Raw genomic sequence first — 18,592 nt, 5'->3', positions numbered from 1 at the left:
TTGGGTAAGCTAAATTGTCCATGGTGTATGAGTGTGAATGATTTTGTATAGGTGTTTCCCAGAGATGGGGTGCAGCTGGAAGGGCATCCGCTGCATAAAAACATATGCTGGATAGGTTGGTGGTTCATTCCGCTGTGGCGACCCCAGATTAATAAAGGGACTAAGCCCAAAAGAAAATGAATGAATGAATGAAAATAAAAAAATTTAAATAAATAAGTAAAATAAAAACTCGTGAGAGATTGAAAGCTGAAAGAACATTAAAGGATGGACAAACTTATGCATAAAAGTTAAGATTCAAAGAAGAAAGACGGGGTGGTGAATTCCCTATTAGTCTAGCTTCAGTAGAGTGCTTATTTCCAGAGCTGAAGCTAATAAAAATTATTTGCAGAGCCTCATGCTGAAGAACAGACTATCAGAAGTAGTCATTCTTTTCACTGAGAACACATGAAGCTTTAAATTAAATACCAAGGACATTGTGGAGGAATTTGACAAAAGAAAGGCCTGGAGAATGCAACTAAAATGGGTTTTTACATTTTGGGCTGCCATTCCAAGAGGGTTTGTGTTTGCATGCAGTAGTTCTGACATTGAATGAACAAAGGAGGCTTTGGATGAGATGCAAACCACATACACAGAAGCTGTTTGAGGACAAACACTTGACAAATGTCTTGAAAAGTTTCGGATACAGCTAGAAAATTGTAAAGTTTACAGCTATAAGAAACGTTTAATAGGCTATGTTTATTTTAATTGATAAAATGTTGTTGTTTAATGATTTTACAACTATTCATTCAAAAGAATTGATTAGTATGTGAAGGAATTACAATTTTGATTGATGTATTTTTACAGATTTATACATGTATAATTTAATCATATACTATATGCTAGATTAGTTACAGCTTATATAAGACAAGCAAATGTTTAATAATTTTGAGCTGTATTGTTCAAATGATTCATGTTTCTTAATTGATTTACTATTTCAGTTTAGCTGAAAAGCAGCTAATTAGCTGTTAAATGGCAGATTCTGCGTCCTGTGAAATACCAGTTGGTGTAAATAAGGTGACAAGTAAACAAGCTTTTGTTTATTTTTTTATTAATAATTTCCAGAGTTGAAATGAGTATTATTATAAACATATACAATAACACATACTTTATAACCCAAAATATGGATCCTGTGTTAAATTGTACATCTTTAAATGTCAAAGTAAACTGTGAGACATCAGAGAATCTTTCTGAGCTTAATTATGTTTAAAAAGTGAAATATCATAGGTGTTAAAAAAGCAAACATTTTAAGCTTCAGTAATAAACTCATAAACTCAAGAAACAAATTAGCTTTTTTCCACCATCTGACGTATAAAACCTGTTTAACCACAGTTTTCTCAGTTCGCCGAAGTCGTAATGCGCAAGGCATAATAAATTTAGTTCAAGTAAAGTTCAACCATCATCAATGATGGTTATAATAAACCTACTTTAATTAATGCATTAATTAAAGCATTTGCTTTGGGTGTACCTCTGCACTGCTGAGAGTAAAGAAAGGTCCCTCGCAAGGACGAATGGCCATAGTTGTGGCCAATTATACTTTACATAGAAATGCTTTCAGGAGTTTTAAATTAAAGCTAAAAAAATGATATATAATTTAACTTTTTATAAAGAGGAAAAATCTAACCTGCTGCGACCTTCGTGAGTCTACATGCATTTGCAAACACTATGATTTTACCTTCAAAAATCTAAAGTATTCAACTGTTAAATTTCAACAGTACTTGACTAATGTTCAAACTCATCAAATAACACTTGAGTACAATAACTTAAATACTTCCCAGCCTAGAAATAAAGTAATAACATCTTAGAAATAAGGAAGGTACATTCATTTATGACTTCATCCATGCAGGATGCTTTCTACAAACATGAAAAAAAAGGATATTATTTTATAGCAAATACTACAGTGTTTCTGAACTATTTTATAGTATTATAGTAAAGTCTATTTATTATAGTATTTACATGTATAGTATTAACTACAGTATAATGAATAGGCATGGACATAAGATTCTGACGGTATAATAACCTTGGATTCAAATATCACGGTTCACGATATTGTGATTATGGCTCTAAAATATGTTTTTTTTTTTTAAATGTCTGGGTAAAAGCAACAACTTTTTTTCACATTGAACAATATATTTTAATTTAAGAAACAAATATTTTGGACCAGAAAACATGTCAGGCTAAATAATTCAAATGAATCATTTACTTCGACTGTCTTCATTAGTTTCAAAAATACACATGTGTTTACAACTTTGGCATCTTTAGATATCATTCTTTTCTGTGGATATAAAGTAAAACCACAGCGCTGTTCAGGTCTATTGCATGGTTAGATGCTGGTTTATAAGTGATTTGTTTTTCAGATGTTTCCTGAACCATGTGCTGACCAGTGGCTTTTGATATGAAGGGTCCTTTTCTCTTGGAGACAACGCAGCCTTAAAAACGTAAGTGAAGTTTTATAAACTAACTGGGAGAGAAGCACATGATATGATTGATCACGGCTGGTCTCTCATCTGTAATCATTAGTAAGCCAATCGGATCATTCCAAACTCACTATAAATAGCCCAACAAGCATTACTCTCTTATTTACGTTTTTGGAAGAATCCCTCCATCTACCCCATCTCCACTTTTCCTCATTTACCAAGGGGAGTTCTCGAGAACTACCTGATCTCGTTCCCCCTCACATGCACATTGACCAGGTGGGAGCCCTGGGCTCAATAATCTCCTAGCTCAGGGTTCTCTCTCGGGACAGCATGCCAAACCAGCTATCATTATCAAGCATTTAAGTGTGAACTCTTTAAATAAAATAGTTGCAGAAAGCATGTTAAGAAAAGTACATATACCTTGTAAATAGTATAACAGAAAAAAAAATTTAGGTTTTAAAACCTTGATTTTTACAAACCACGGTAAACCTTGAAACAGGATATCGTCCCATGCCTAATAGTGTACTAATAAACTTTAGTACACTTTTTTAGTTTTGTCACAATTACCGGTTTCAAGCTTTTATTATCATTAAAACCATAAATGAATGTCATGATTTAAAAACACACTGTAAATCCTGTCACACTGCAATTAGTTGTAATCTTAATATAAAAAGTTAATGAACAGATATTTATATATACAGTTAATGTACGCTGTATTCCTTATTATTCAGAGTACTGAACTGAAGCTTGACAACATTAAATGGCAATTCAAATCACAGTATCAGTCAGAAAAGTCCAAATTGCATTTTTTTTTTTTTTTTTTTTTTGTCAAATCAAATCGCACAACCCTTTTTGGATTTTATAAAGTACTTTTACGCAATTTTGTGAAAAAAAAACAAAAAACAAGGTAAACATGGATCCCTGCAAGGTAGTTTTCCAAGTGCAGGTTTAGCAAATAATACATTCAATTAAAATAGTAAATAAAATGTTCCAAAAAAAAAAGAAAAAAAGAAAAAGTTATTTCATTCTGGTTCTGATTACGTACCCCTATATACATTTCTGGAGAGCGACAAATATGCCCTAGGACACAGGTGTCAAGGTGTCAGCTCTGCACAGTTTAGTTCCAACCCTAATTAAACACACCTGATCAAACTAATTGAGTCCTTCATGCTTGTTTGAAACCTACAGGTAAGTGTGTTGGAGCAGGGTTGGAACTAAACTGTGCAGGGCTTCGGCCCTCCAAGGATTGAGTCTGACACCCCTGCCCTAGGAGGTAATTTTTTTTTTTTGCAGTTTCCATAAGAGTTTCTTTGTAAATCCACCAGAGGCCAATGTGTATGCTTTTTGAGATCTCAAATTTGCCATTCGCGCCTGCTGTTCTCCTAAAAATCCACCAGAGGCTGCTGTCGACTGATTGACTGACTGACTGACTGACCAACTGACCTGCTGGGGGCCAGCCCCTTCCATAAACCCAACCGATAGTGTTTTAAAAAGCACCAATTGACCACTGCCCAGCCACTTTCCTAAACCCAACCGACAGTGTTTTCAAGAGCAATCCAGAAAAAGAAAAACCCTTGCAGTTGCCTGATTTTTACCATGTTTTCAGCTTTTACCACATTCTCAAACTGTTTTTTAATTGTTTATAATTTATTTTGGGCTTTTGTTGTTGTAATAGCTGCTCTTTGGAACTATTCTTCACCGGACTTAAACCCTGTCTGCATCTCAAATCCTCCAACATACGAGGCAACCCACTGGACAAACTGGTAACAGCAGAAAAGTCGTCCACACAGGTAAGCGGTCAGCTGGTAAGCACAAAAAAAAAACAGTCATACCGCCCCCTACTGTTCATTTTAAAGACGAAATACAGCCATACGTTCCTCTGGTTACATAATTTGTGATCTCCAGACATGTATATAGGGCTACGTTTTCAGAATGAGCCTGTGTTGCGACGCACAGATCCATGTTCATGTTCTTTTGTTGTTTGATCATTTTCTGATACAAATCTTGGCTGAATGGGCATGTGACATTTCTTTTTGAACGTTGTTAGGTAATTTTAACAAAACCTTGATAATATCATTAACTGTGATAACATTTTTACTATAAATGCAATCTAAATGTTTTAAAATGTCAGGTTTTGCTACAATAATCTGTGGTGTTGTAGAAAAATATACCCTGTAGCTGTAGAAAAGGACAGTATTGGGCAATTTGTTTATATTACTAGAGCTGCTATATTACCTTTCTAATTACAGAACAATCTCAACAGATTAATTCAAATACGTTATTATATTATTGTTTAGAAAACATGATAGTATTTACTATAAATGACTATAGTGTTTTTTTTTTCCATGTGGGTGAGTCTGCAGCAGCACAAACAACATTGTCAACACAACAGCACTCGCTGCTCAGCTGCATTGCCCACATGAGATTTCGAGAGAAATTCTTCATGACTGCAGATCTCAGGGGACAGAAGGGCTCGAGGTTTATTGATGATTTAACCGCAGTGTTAAAGGTGAGCTAATCTCCAACCTCAGCTCACTATGTCCTTTATATGCTGAGTCCAGTGCTTTCAATGTACATCACGTTTTGGGTAAAGCCCAAATAAATCCACAGAGCAAAACAAAATGGAACTTTATAAATATAGTCATCTCTTACCTCAAAACGTGGACGAAGATAATAAAAAAAATTAAAAAAAAACAACAACTATAAATATCTCCACACTATGTGGATCTCGCCAGCACTGGGATCCTTTCCAAAATTGATTAGGAAGCGGTGCCAGCAGCTCTCAGACTGCATTCACGTGAGAACTGCAGAGGATGTGCTGCATTGCTCTCATTCTGTGTGTAAGATGAAATAATTTCAAACAAACACACACACACGCTTTATGGCGGTGCAAAAGGCATGAAGATTTCTTGTGCCGTAGTTCATTTTTGTACACAAAGTCTGATAATTGGTCTCCTGGGAGACTCCCGTTGCTGTATGTTAAAAAAGCATTACGGCTTAATAAGTCTGTAAATACAATTTCGCAGTAAAAAAATCGCACTCAAACCCGCCGCTTCTCACAGTCTGCTCTCTATAGCATTTTACTGTACTCTACTGTACTGGAAACTGCTGTCAAGAGAGCTCCTTGTTAATTATCTCTGGGAAATCTCAAATCTCGCTCTAAAATCAATCATGACAGCTTACGTCTTCTATTTTTACATTCTTCTCTATATTTTGTCCTCTTTCAGAGCTCTGGGAATGGTGCATTATCTTTGTTACTCTTAAATCTCTTCGACAGAAGACAAAGAAATGAAAGAAAGAGATGTGGGGAGAGACGGAGAACAGAGAGAGAGAGGATGCACAAGCTTGCAGAAACGGACACCTTTCAAAAAGCTACCGCTCCATCGTTTTCTTAATCTACTATAGACAGCAGAGATCTGTATGATGATTTCACTTATAGTTATGACATTGAAAGTCAAAGTGGGGTCAACAACGCTTGCAGGAAATGGAATGCAACTCAATGCCCTTATGTGCGCATCTCTTCACTTATTTATAAGGTTATGGGCAAATCCAGGCTTTTACTGTCATTATTGAGCCGTCGTGTTGACTTTTACTGCTCCGCAGCGCTGTGATTCATTTGAGGGCTGTTTGGATATGCTTTATGTTTTACGTAAACAGAAAATAACTTCTCGTAAATGTGCGGTATGTAATACAAGACATGCTCTATGATACTGTTGTGAAAAACAAGACTAAATAAGACAACTCAAGACACAACGAGACCTTGGAATGAAAACCTGCCAAAACTGCGGCAAAATCTGCCATTGTTTACTTGCATAATTTTAGTTTAACTCAAAAGTTTTTCATTCACCTTTGGAACACCTCTAAGAACAACTAAGAACGACTCTATCTGGTATTAGTCTAATCTGATGACTAGTTTTGGACTATTGTTAAATGTCTATTAGACTTTCAATGACACTCCAACACAATCTCAAGCTATTCGTAACTTTTGATTTAGTGGCCAACTCGTATGAATTCAATACAATCTCATTCGTACAACCTAGTATGATTTGCTTATTCCCCAATGACTGTGGGGTTTAGGGAGGGGGTTGGGTGCTATAGCCCCTTTTTAAAATGGCACATTTTCATATGACTGAACTTTTTTTGAATTCGTACGAATTAGCTAACCTGACAAAAGGTAAAATACTTTACGTTTCTTTGTGAGATCAGTCTGTGCAGACCAAATTCAGCCTTGTTTTAGCACAGAAGCCCATTTTTAGATGTCTATTAAACATAAATTTCTTGTTGTGCAGTTTTATGTAAACAGAAAATTACTTCTTGTAAATGTGCGATATGTAATACAAGACATGCTCCATGATACTGTGGTGAAAAATAAGATTAAAGTCATCCCGAGACACAGCGAGACCTTGGAATGAAAATCTGCCACCATTTACTTGCATAATTTAATTTGAACTATCATACATCTTTGAAACACAACTAATAATGACTACATGTAAAATTTGTTTAATCTGATAACTAGTTTTGGACTATTGTTAAATGTCTAACTGGCTAACTCGTATAAATTCAATACAGACTCATTCGTACAATTTCGTACGATTTGCTTATCCCCCAATGACGGTTGGGTTTAGCGGTGGGGTTGGGCGCCATGGCTCCTTTTTAAAATCCTACATTTTCCTTGTACAAATTTGTACGAATTAGCCACTTACCTGACAAAACGTAAAATACTTAACGTTTCCTTGTGAGATCAGGCTGGACAATTTCAGCCTTCTCTTTTTTAGATGTCTATTAAACACAAATTTGCTTGTTGTGCAGTTTTACGTAAACAGAAAATTACTTTTCGAAAATGTGCAACATGTAATACAAGTGTGCTATATGATACTGTGGTGAAAAATAAGACTTAATAAGACAACTTGAGACACAATGAGGCCTTGGAATGAAAATCTGCCATAATTTACTAATTTCAGTTTAACTCAAAAGTCATTCATTCGTCTTTAGAACACAAATAAGGAAAAAATGTAATTAAATCTGGACAAATTGTGTACCTCCATTAAGAGGCTGTTTACTCAAAACCCTTTGCTTTAAAACATTCATTAATAGATTTAAAAATGTAGTCTAATGCCGAGGGATTATTGCTTTATAAGATGAACAAAATTTACCATATCATGTTACCTTGAAAAGATGTAAAGTCTCTGATGTTGTCAGAATGGGTTGAAATTTCACAAACTCGAGATTTCTTGCTTTAACAGACATCTAGTAGACATCTAAACATAGACGTCTTTGCTACACGACTTAATGTGGACTGTCAGTGTCTAACACAATCTAATAGACGTCTAACAATTGTTCAAAATTATATAGTCATTAGACACTCAAGAATTGACAACTTCTGAAATGTGTCTAATCTGGGGACTAGTTTTGCACCACTGTTAAACGTCTCTTAGGCTTTCAATAACAGTCCAACTCAATCTCACAGCAAATCCTAACTTTATGATTTAGTGGCTAATACAATCTCATTCGTACAACTAAGTACAGTTTTCTTATCCCTCAATGTTAGGTTTTAGCGGTGGGGTTTGGATGCCACGGCAAAATGTAAACTACTTATGTTTCCTTGTAAGATCAGTCTAGACAGTCCAAATTCAGCCTTAATTTAGCCTAGATCTCTATTTTTAGACACAAAGATGTCTATTCAACACAAAATAGCTTGTTGGGTAGCTTTTATGAGTGTACCATACCTTTAAATGCAAATGAGCTGCTGCTCCCCGCCCACTATCAGAAGAGGATTGTAGCCTTTACAGCTCACATATCAAATTAGTCTGTGATCAACAAAAAAGAGAATCTCATGCAGCAAAATGACAGAAACCTGTCAATAGAGTCAGCTTTTATGAGTTATGTAGATGTAAGCATTTTCAAGAGTAAAGCTAGACACATAATCTGGAAGCTTTCGGTAAATATGAAGTGAGTTTTGTTTAAGTCCTAATACCTTTATTTGAATCAAGTGACACAGTGGCTTAGTGGTTAGCACTGTTGACTCACAGCAAGAAGGTCACTGGTTCGAGTTCCGGCTGGGGCAGTTGGTGTTTCTCTGTGGAGTTTGCATGTTCCCCCTGTGTTGACATGTACAATAGGTGAATTGAATAAACTAAGTTGGCTGTATTGTATGTGTGTTATTGAGTGTGTATGGATGTTTCCCAGGATCATAAAAAACTTTACTTGTGTTCTGTGTTTAGTAAATAATGACATGATTTTAATTCTGAGGTGAACTAAACCTTTAAATCATCAACATTTAATATGAGAGCAGACAAAGAAGAAACTGTGGGGTGTCAAGTGCTATTTTTTAGGATAAATAAAAGATGTCTCATAAAAAAATGAATGCGTTTTACACTTCATTGATAACAAAATGTGAGTGGAGTGTCCGAAAATGCATTTTATCCATGAAGTGCTCAGTTTTGGAATGCCACGTTTTGGGAGCAAAAAAAAAATGTTTGGATCACAAAATGTTTTTTTAACGTTCCATTTTAAGATTCAGCATGTCACAAAAGTATTTGAAACCCATGTTTTGTGATTCAGAAAACCCCTTTCATGTGGAAAATGCATTTCATGACACCCTGAATCATACAAATGGACAGTTCAAAACGATTTTGTGGGTAAATATGTTGTCCAGTTGTGTATTCTGTCACTTGCTAGGTGAATTTAGACCATAAAAGGTGTTAACTGTCTGCAAAATGACAACTAAAATTACCCTCAACGAAAAGATCTGTGAAAAGTGTAACAATATCCATTTGACATATGTAAATAAAACAAAGTGCTGATCTAATACTTCATTTTTTGACTAAATACACTTTTTGTCTTTTTGAGTACAACTGTTTTTTTTTTTTTGTGAAATTTCAGGACCCCAGAGCTCTTGGATGTAAAAAAAAAAATAAAAATCAACTAATCAGAACCATTAGCCAGAGAGGCATGAACAAAGTCACACTGCGAGAGGTGTTGATGAATATGAAAAGCTCTGAGCTGAAATCTCAGTCTCCACTTGAATAAAATACCAACTTAGTTACAAGGTGTGTGTGATTCAAACTGCCTTATTAAATAATTCCCAACTAATCTGCATTAACAGAGTCTGCTGTTCAGCAGTCTGCATGCATACGATGTTCTCCTCATTAAGACTCCCAGTTAATGGTCACCAGATACCACAAAAAACACCCACCTGGTCTAATAAATAACATGACCACAGTTGTTGTGCTGGGTTGGGAAACATCATTCACAAAGCTTTCTTAAAAATGCTATTCAGGAGGGAGACATGCCAATTTATACTGTAAAAGAAATATCCTAGCAACAGGAATGGCATTACTTTTGACAGTAACTAATACTGTAACGCAATATTTTTAAGTATGTTCTCCCCGTGCTCCAGTTTACCCCACAAGTCCAAAGACATGTGCTATAGATGAATTGGGTAAGCTAAAATTGTCCATAGTGTATGTGTGTGAATGAGAGTTTATCAAGGTTTCCCAGTGTTGGCTTGCAGCTGGAAGGGCATCTGCTGTATAAAAAAATAAGCTGGATATGTTGGCGGTTCATTCCCCTGTGGCGACCCCAGTTTAATAAAAGCCGAAAAGAAAACGAAGGAATGAATGAAAAAAATACTATTTAAAATTATTTTTATTAAATTTATTTAAATATATTATGTTTGACAAATAATAATAATAATAATAATATTTATTATTATTATTAGTAGTAGTAGTAGTAGTAGTAGTAGTAGTATTATATTTTACATTTTATACACTTCTGTAAACTTTATTTACTGCACTCCAAACTCCATTTCTCTATTTTAATAAGCATTGTTTATGAACTCTGACAAACATATTGATTGTAGTAGTGAGTTTTCTTTCTGGAAAGTACAAGCCACAATATTCTAAATAAAAACAATTCCCACCAGAGGCACGATTGAGTTGTATTATTGGTTCAGTTGTATTATTAGCCACTCAAAATAGAACATAGTTTAATAGTTATGCAGTGCAGAGTCTGAAAGCAATTTTCCTGAGCATGCTGTTTGTGTCACTCAGAAAAACTGGAAATCAGATGTGAAAAGTTTGATGAAAGTACTAAAAGATCAAAGTATCTTAACACTAGCCTGTATCTGGGGTTCATGGGTGTTTTACATTTATTTAAAACATACAAATTGCTTTATGAGACATTGGCAACTATGAACAGGTTCTATTGAAATTTTAAAGAGGTTTGAAACAAATGATTGAATTAGAAATAAGACAGAGACATAAATATAGCATTTTAAAAAACTAAACACGTCAAAAGTTCTTTGCACTGAGATTTAAGAAAAATAAGACCACAAATCACAAGCTAAGAGCAACTGTTAATTAACATTACATTTTTCAAAGTAAGTGTTATATTTTTAGAGTATAATTCATATCACAATACATATTGTCACATTTTTACATTATCTCAACATAACAATATATCATAACACCTCTGGTCTCTCACTAAAAAACAGAACCAACTTGGCAACCTGCAGAGTTCATGTGCAAACATAAACACTATCACACTACAGTGTAGGTGACAAACATCATTATATATATAGGCTGACTTACTCCACTGTACTCATGTGTATGCCTTATACTGGAGTGTGATATGAAGACATAACATAGCAGCACTCCCTTCACTGACACAGAAGACTTCAAAACGTGCTAGTCTCTCTCATCACGCACATGTCTAGTATGACAGAGCTGAAAGTGCTTTCTATGTTTTGCCAGTACTGGAGTCAGGAGTTTCAAGCTGAATTTGGCCCCACCTGGTCAACGCCCTCTGGCTGCTGGAACCAGCAAATCCACAGGGGCCAATTATCATGGAGCACAGTCACATCAAACAAACACATGAACGCACACGCACACACACACACACACACACACACACACACACACACACACACACACACACACACACTCTACACTGACCAACAGGGGACCACTGTTTCTGGTCATTTTCAAAAATGTAATCCAAGATTTTCATTCCCTTTTTAAAAAATATAACTGAAAATAATGTTTGCTTTTGTTAACAATAAAACCAAAAAAAAAAAAGAAAGGAAATCCAAGTGGGAACCTTTGAGCAATGTCCTTTCCAACTGGGACTTTTACAGACTGCAATGCAACCGTGAGTGGAATCAAAGACTTCTGGCACAACGCCTTTCTTTACAGTTGAAATGATTTAAAATGCTCTATGGTCTAAACATTGACATACACTCACTGGCTACTTTATTAGGTACACCTTACCAGCACCGGGTTCGACCCCTTTTTTGCCTTCAGAACTGCCTTAATCCTTCGTGGCATATTAGTGTTGGTCCATATTGACATGATAGCATCACAAAGTTGCTGCAGATTTGTCAGCTGCACATCCATGATTTGAATCTCCCGTTCCACCACATACCAAAGTGGTGCTCTATTGGATTGAGCTCTGGTGACTGTGGAGACCATTTGAGAACAGTGAACTCATTGTCATGTTCAAGTAACCAGTCTGAGATGATTCACGCTTTATGACGTGGCAGGTTATCTTACTGTAAGTAGTCATCAAAAGATGGGTACACTGTGGTCATAAAGGGATGGAAATGGTCAGCAACAATAGTCAGGTATACTGTGGCTTTGACACGATGCTCAGTTGGTACTAATGGACCCAAAGTGTGCCAAGAAAATATCCCCCACACCATTATACCACTACCAGCATAAACCGTTAATACAACCCAGAAAGGATTCATGCTTTCATGTTGCTGATGTCAAATTCTGACCCGACCATCCGAATGTCGCAGCAGAAATTGAGACTCATCAGACCAGACAAAATTTTTCCAATCTTCTTTGTCCAATTTTGGTGAGCCTGTGTGAATTCAGCCGCAGTTTTCTGTTCTTAGCTGACAGGAGTGGCAAAAATGTTAAAGCGAATTTTGTTTCATTTTGAAATTTTTAAAGTTAAGAACAGGCATTGTATTGTCATTAAATGTATAAACAGTCGAAAGAGAGTCAAAATCATTAACGATTTAGCAGTTGCAGAATGCTGGAGAACTACAAATCTGTCACAGAACTGGACTTCAAATCCCATCATGCTCCACACACACACACACACACACACACACACACACACACACACACACACACACACACACACACACACACACACACACACACACACACACACACACACACACACACACACACACACACACACACACACACACACACACACACACACACACACACACACACACACACCAGTTCCAGTTCTCTCCCTAATTGCAAACACACAGCTGGAAACAACTTATAGACTGGTTACATGGACTATAAAGTATATTCACCTCTCACACTAGTGGTGGGCAAAGTTAGGCTTCATAGATCACAGAAACAGTCAAACTAAATGTGTCAAAGCTTTGAAACTCATCTCTGTGCACCTAGTGGTAATTTTTATGTACTGCTCTGGAACAGCAAAAACAGATCAGCAAATTGAGGTATTAAACTCTACATTGTAAAATTGAGTTTTTAAGTGATTTAGTGGAGCGGTGAGAGTTTCTGACTAGCATGCAGAGATAATGGGTTTGAATCCAAGGTGATGCAGCTGTAGATGTTAGTTCTTAAATGCTCTGTTCTTGTTCTTGACCCAGGTGTTTTATCAGTTTCATGTCAGCCATCCCAATCTCACACACGTACACATTGCTGAGTCTTGTTGTTGATTGCTTGCTGTAACATTTCAAAGTATTCTAGTGTCTATCCTTGCCTTGTTTTTTGTTCATACTGATTGCCGCCTGCACAGACCCCTTTGCCTGTGACCACAACGACGCTTTTGGATTCTTCTCATGATAGTGTTTGTTCCTGTTTTGATCACTGCCTGCATGACTGAGAAAATAAATTACGTTTAGACCTTCACCTCTGTTGTCAAATGACTCTTAATGTTACAGAGAAAGAATGGGTGTGTTTTTAATCAAAACTATAAACAAATATATAAGTATACCGTTAAGTGTATACAACTAAGCTAGAGTTTTTATTGATATTGCATTTTTTTTTAAATTTCGGTTTATAAATTATTAGGGAATGAAATAAAGACACTCTCAAAGAGCCATTGTGTGCCCCAGGTTTTTATTATGTCATCTGTCAAGGTCACAGCAGCAAATTATGTGGAGTGAATATGTACAGCACTTTTATTTCATCAGCTGCTGTCATAAGTTATCACACAGCTCAAGGTCTATGCAATTGAGAGAGAAAATTAATGCGATATCAAACAGAACAGGAAGGCCACAAAAACCCCCAAGTCTTATTCAGTCATCCCACACAGCGGCACACATATATAATAAAGATCTTCCAGGAGTTTAAGTACAGATTGCTATTATTTTTTTGCAGCACTTCACGTTGAGTTCCAGCTTTTATTACATTCAGTTTCTGTGCCAGAGGTGTGTACTCATCAACATGCCAAAGTGAAGTGCGAGATGAACTTATCTTTGATATCTGCACCCTGCTGGATGATTTGCTCCGCAGATCTGCTTTCCTCTCGCTGTGTCCCGCGGGACGAGTCTCAGGAGCCGGAAGGGGTTCAGTGAGCTTCAGTCAAAGGCCTGACATCGCCTGCGGGAGGATGTTTAACAAGCTCCTGCGCATATGTTTCCAGCTGACACTGCGCAACCAATGTTTATCAGCCAATACATGCTAAATACCACTAATAAGTAACATAAAATTGATTAATATTCTGTCATAATAATAATATCAATTCTGTTTCAAGGTTTTTCAGTTATTCACAAAAATTTCGCACTATGGTTTTGTTTCAAACGCTTGCATGGATAATTTAGTGGTTGCCATCTGTAAAGCTGAAGTTAATTAATTAAGTTCAAAAGCCATCTCTTCTGTGAACGCTTAACTAAATCTTGTTTTAATCCGCTTCTCATTCTTTTCTTTCCTACTTTTGCTTGTATGTCTTAAATAATGCCAGAATATACAGTGCTACTTTAGAACTCTTTATGTTTATTAACAATAAAATCTATAAACAAATCTAATCAGAAACACTTTTATGGTAATACAGACATTGTAGATGTGCATTTTATCTGTCAAGTTTAACTCAGTAAATGGTAGGGTTTTAGCATTTTTTTTATTCATTCAGTTGATCCCTGGGTCTGGTGGGAGCACCTTTAGCTTAGCTTAGCATAGATTATTAAATCGGATTAGACCAGTAGCATCATGCTAAAAATCCAAATATAGTTTTGAGAGTTTTCCAATTTAAAGCTTGACTCTTTAATAGTTAATGTACCTTAAGAATCACATTATTGATAGGAAATGACTTAAATTACATTTTAACTGTTCACTAGTAGCAGTAACGGGTATTGTGAGTCAATTAAAGGGAATTTTTAAAGTCAACAACTGGCATTTAATTGTCATTAAATTAATAGATAGTTAGAACGAGAGAGTCACAATCACCAGCAATCTTGCAGGTACAGATCGCTGGAGAACTACAAACCTGTCAAGAAACTGGACTTCAAACCCCATTATGCACCTAACACACACACACAAACACACCAGTTCCAGTTCTCTCCCTCACTGCACACACTGATTAAAGTGAGGCTTCATGAAACACTGTCGAAGCAAATGTGTCGAAGCTTCGAAACATTTTGAAACCCGTCCCCTAGTGCTCATTTTTAAGTATTGCTCTGGAACAGCTTCAGCAAAGAAACAATTAAGCAAATGGAGGTATTAAATCCCACATTGTAGAGTTTAGTATTTAGTATTTAGAGTATTTAGTGAAGCGGTGAGAGTTCCATACTTGCTTGTATTTCTTTAACAATGCCAGAATATACAGTGCTGCTTTAGAACTCTTTGTAATTCAGCTGATGCATTTGTACGTAACTTTGGATAAAAGATAGATAACAATGAAATCTATAAACAAGTCTGTCATCAGTAACACTTTTATGGTAATACAGACATTGTAGATGTGCATTTTATGCACTGAATCTTTGCATAATTTGACAAAATTATGATAGAATATTTATAGATTTTATAGACTTTTTTTTTCTTTTCTTTTTTATAGACTTGGCTTAACTTGAAGTGCTGTAAAATTGTGGGACTTTTTTAAGGTACTTTATTATATGTTGCTATATGGCAACAATATTCAACAGTGGATCTAACTTAAAAATTTAGATTTTTTTTTTGGAGTTTATATATTTTGTACAATTTTTATAGGCAGTATCTAGCTCTCTGCAACTCTCACGTGATCGCCCACTGAAGCTAAGCAGGGCTGTGCCTGGTCAGCACCTGGATGGGAGACCAGATTGACCTAGATTGCAAAAAATAGTTTCAAACCGGAAGAACGAATTTGCTCGAAATAACACAAAAACAACCAATTTTCACTTTTTAGTGAAATAAATGTGTCATAATAGTGTTTATAGCAACGTGGGACACATATGACTGTCAACATCTCAAATATTGTATTTTGGTTTTTCGTGACCCTGTAAGTGGATTAAAAAAAAAATGATATCCATGATATGTCACTCTTGTCTCAACACAAAAAAAAAAAGTGTTGTTTTAGCTTATTTTAAAGAAGTAGTTTAAACAAACGTCATTTTTTAAGTGCAAAACCACTTTCCAACTCCAAAACACTGATCTATAAGATCTGTAAAAAAGTAGTGGAGCAAAATTTGAAAGCGACTTAAAGGACAAGAAAAAACAGCTTAACAAATTTACATACAAAGAGGGCTCGACTAGCTTAGCAGTGCCCATCGGGTAAACACATGCGCTTAGAGGACACAAACCCACACGCGTAAACAAACAAACACAAACACACGCGCACAGCAAATGTACTTTCACATCCAGACATCTCATTCGCTGAAGACTCTTCAAAAGCTCATTATATGAAGAACATGTTTATGTGTCCCTCGAGTCAAGGACATTAAACATTCAACTCACGCAAATCATAAAAAGCTGTTACGCACACACACACCATCTGCCTTAAAGCCCCGATATACAAACATATTCAAGCCAACTCTCTCTGACACTTAAGCAAACCCCCAACATAACCCTTTCTTTTTTGCCACTGGAGTATTAATCATTCATAACAATCTCTGAACACTAGTTATGATCTGTCTTCTGTCATAATGCACCCTGACAAGATCAGCCAGGAGACTAAATTACTGTACTTCGTCTATAGTGTCTTGCCGTAGGGATTGAATGCACGGCGCGGCTCAGACGTGAATCCAGAGATTTATATCTTGGCTTTAACTCGACTGTGCTTTCTTTTTTTCTCCATCTCATTCTCTTTTTTACGTTTATCTGTCCAGCTTCTTGCTTGCTCTTATTCTAAATCAGTGGACGTCTCATCCATCATTGTCATATTTGCTGTCTGTTTTTGGCTCAGATAAATTCACTCGGCCTCTTTCTGATTCACTCGTTTTGAAGTAAGACGTTCGCTTTCTGTCAGTGTAAGAACTCGGTGCTTGTTTAAATATGAGGATGACTGGAGAAATAGCAGGTGAATAAGGTGAAGAAAAAAACAACAGCTATCAAACACACATACATTTGTACATCTTTATGGGGACTTCCAATAGATATAATGATTTTACTGTCCAAAATTTATTTCCCCCCAAAAAATACTACTCTTAAAGCCAACCCTCATGGGAAACATTCAGCATTTTTGCAATTTTAAAGTGATTTATGAGGTGTTTTCCTCACGGGGACCAAAAAAGATAATAACACATTGGAACACACACACATATACAATAGCTTTCTCATTTGATTGATTACATTAGAAATATTTAAACATTTTAGTAGTACAAGTTTTCTAAAATGTTAATGAGGCATTGTTTAGTGAAATAAGTACTAATTTTCATACATTTCTAGCATTGTTTCGACACAGTACAGTCCAATGTTTTCAGAGAGAATTTTGGGATTATCCTTTCATTATACTCCATAATTCAGGAAATAATAAAAACTGCAAAAAAACTGCAAAAAAACTGCAAAAAAAATTATATATATATATATATATATATATATATATATATATATATATATATATATATATATATATATATATATATATATATATATATATTATTCATTACATTACCATTACATTAAAGTTATTCATAACCCTGGAGTATGAATAATTACAGGCTTGACTAAAGGTGATTTAAGTGACTTTGGTCATGGGATGGTTAGTGTCACGGTCGTGGTGGGGAAAAGGAGCGAGGACTCAAGTGCAAAGAAATAATGGGTATTTATTAATAATAAAATAAAACTAAAAGGCAAAACAAAACTACCCCGAGGGGGAAAACATTAACAAAACACACAAACTTGGCTGGGCTGGCAAGACAAGGCAAGACTGGAGCAGGAAAACAGGGGAGTGTAGACAACGAACTGGCACAGGACTGAAAACATGAGGGGATTATAAAGCAAAAAGTAAATTGACACACAGGTGAACATGACAAACTAATAATGAGTTTACAAGCAGGGTGGGACTAGACAATAGACGGGAGAGCGCATGACACAGAGAGACAACACAAGCCATGCGCTCACATAAAACAGGACAAGAACATGCAGCCAATGAGAGAACTCATTAACCGCATGTTCATGACAACAAACACAACACTGAAGCACACAACAAAAGCACGTGACCACAATGTAAACACAGAGCCATGTGCTTTGACAACAGATGCAAGACACGAGCACACGATAGATAAACACCTTACCGTGCGCTCACACATAAGCAACGCGCATGCTTCATCTCAGCGCCAACCAAAACTGAAACCAACTAGACGGAGGCGCCGAGAATAAAGCAGCGCGATGCTGACAGAACAAACACAAACACTAGTACAAGAGTCTGAGGGACGCAGAGCGCGCGCGGCCACATCAAGCGGCAGCGAGCACACTCTGCGTACACCCACGACGGGGCGCGCGCAAACAGAGACAGAAACAGGACCAGACATGGGTAGCGTCAGAGCTCTGCCACCAAAAAAAGAATTTACAAGACCAGAGTGGCAGAACCCTGACATTTGGTGCCAGACGGGTTCAATTCAATTCAGCTTTATTTGTATAGCGCTTTTACAATGTAGATTGTGTGAAAGCAGCTTCACATAAATGGTCATAGTAACTGAATCATGGTAGTTCAAACTAGTTTTTAGTGTTTAA

At 36.2% G+C, this 18,592-nt stretch overlaps 1 long non-coding RNA gene across 1 annotated transcript; it reads left to right on the top strand.

The window, feature by feature from the left end:
- Positions 1 to 2,393: 2,393 nt before the first annotated feature.
- On the top strand, positions 2,394 to 9,259 carry LOC141375514 (uncharacterized). Its single transcript, XR_012383578.1, has 4 exons — positions 2,394 to 2,474; positions 4,129 to 4,243; positions 4,817 to 4,962; positions 5,681 to 9,259. It is a non-coding gene; the product is annotated as an uncharacterized lncRNA (long non-coding RNA).
- Positions 9,260 to 18,592: the final 9,333 nt, after the last annotated feature.

The sequence above is a fragment of the Danio rerio genome, chromosome 1 (genome assembly GCF_049306965.1).
Source record: "Danio rerio strain Tuebingen ecotype United States chromosome 1, GRCz12tu, whole genome shotgun sequence".
Taxonomy (NCBI): Eukaryota; Metazoa; Chordata; class Actinopteri; order Cypriniformes; family Danionidae; genus Danio; species Danio rerio.
This window is presented reverse-complemented; position numbering and strand designations above follow the sequence as displayed.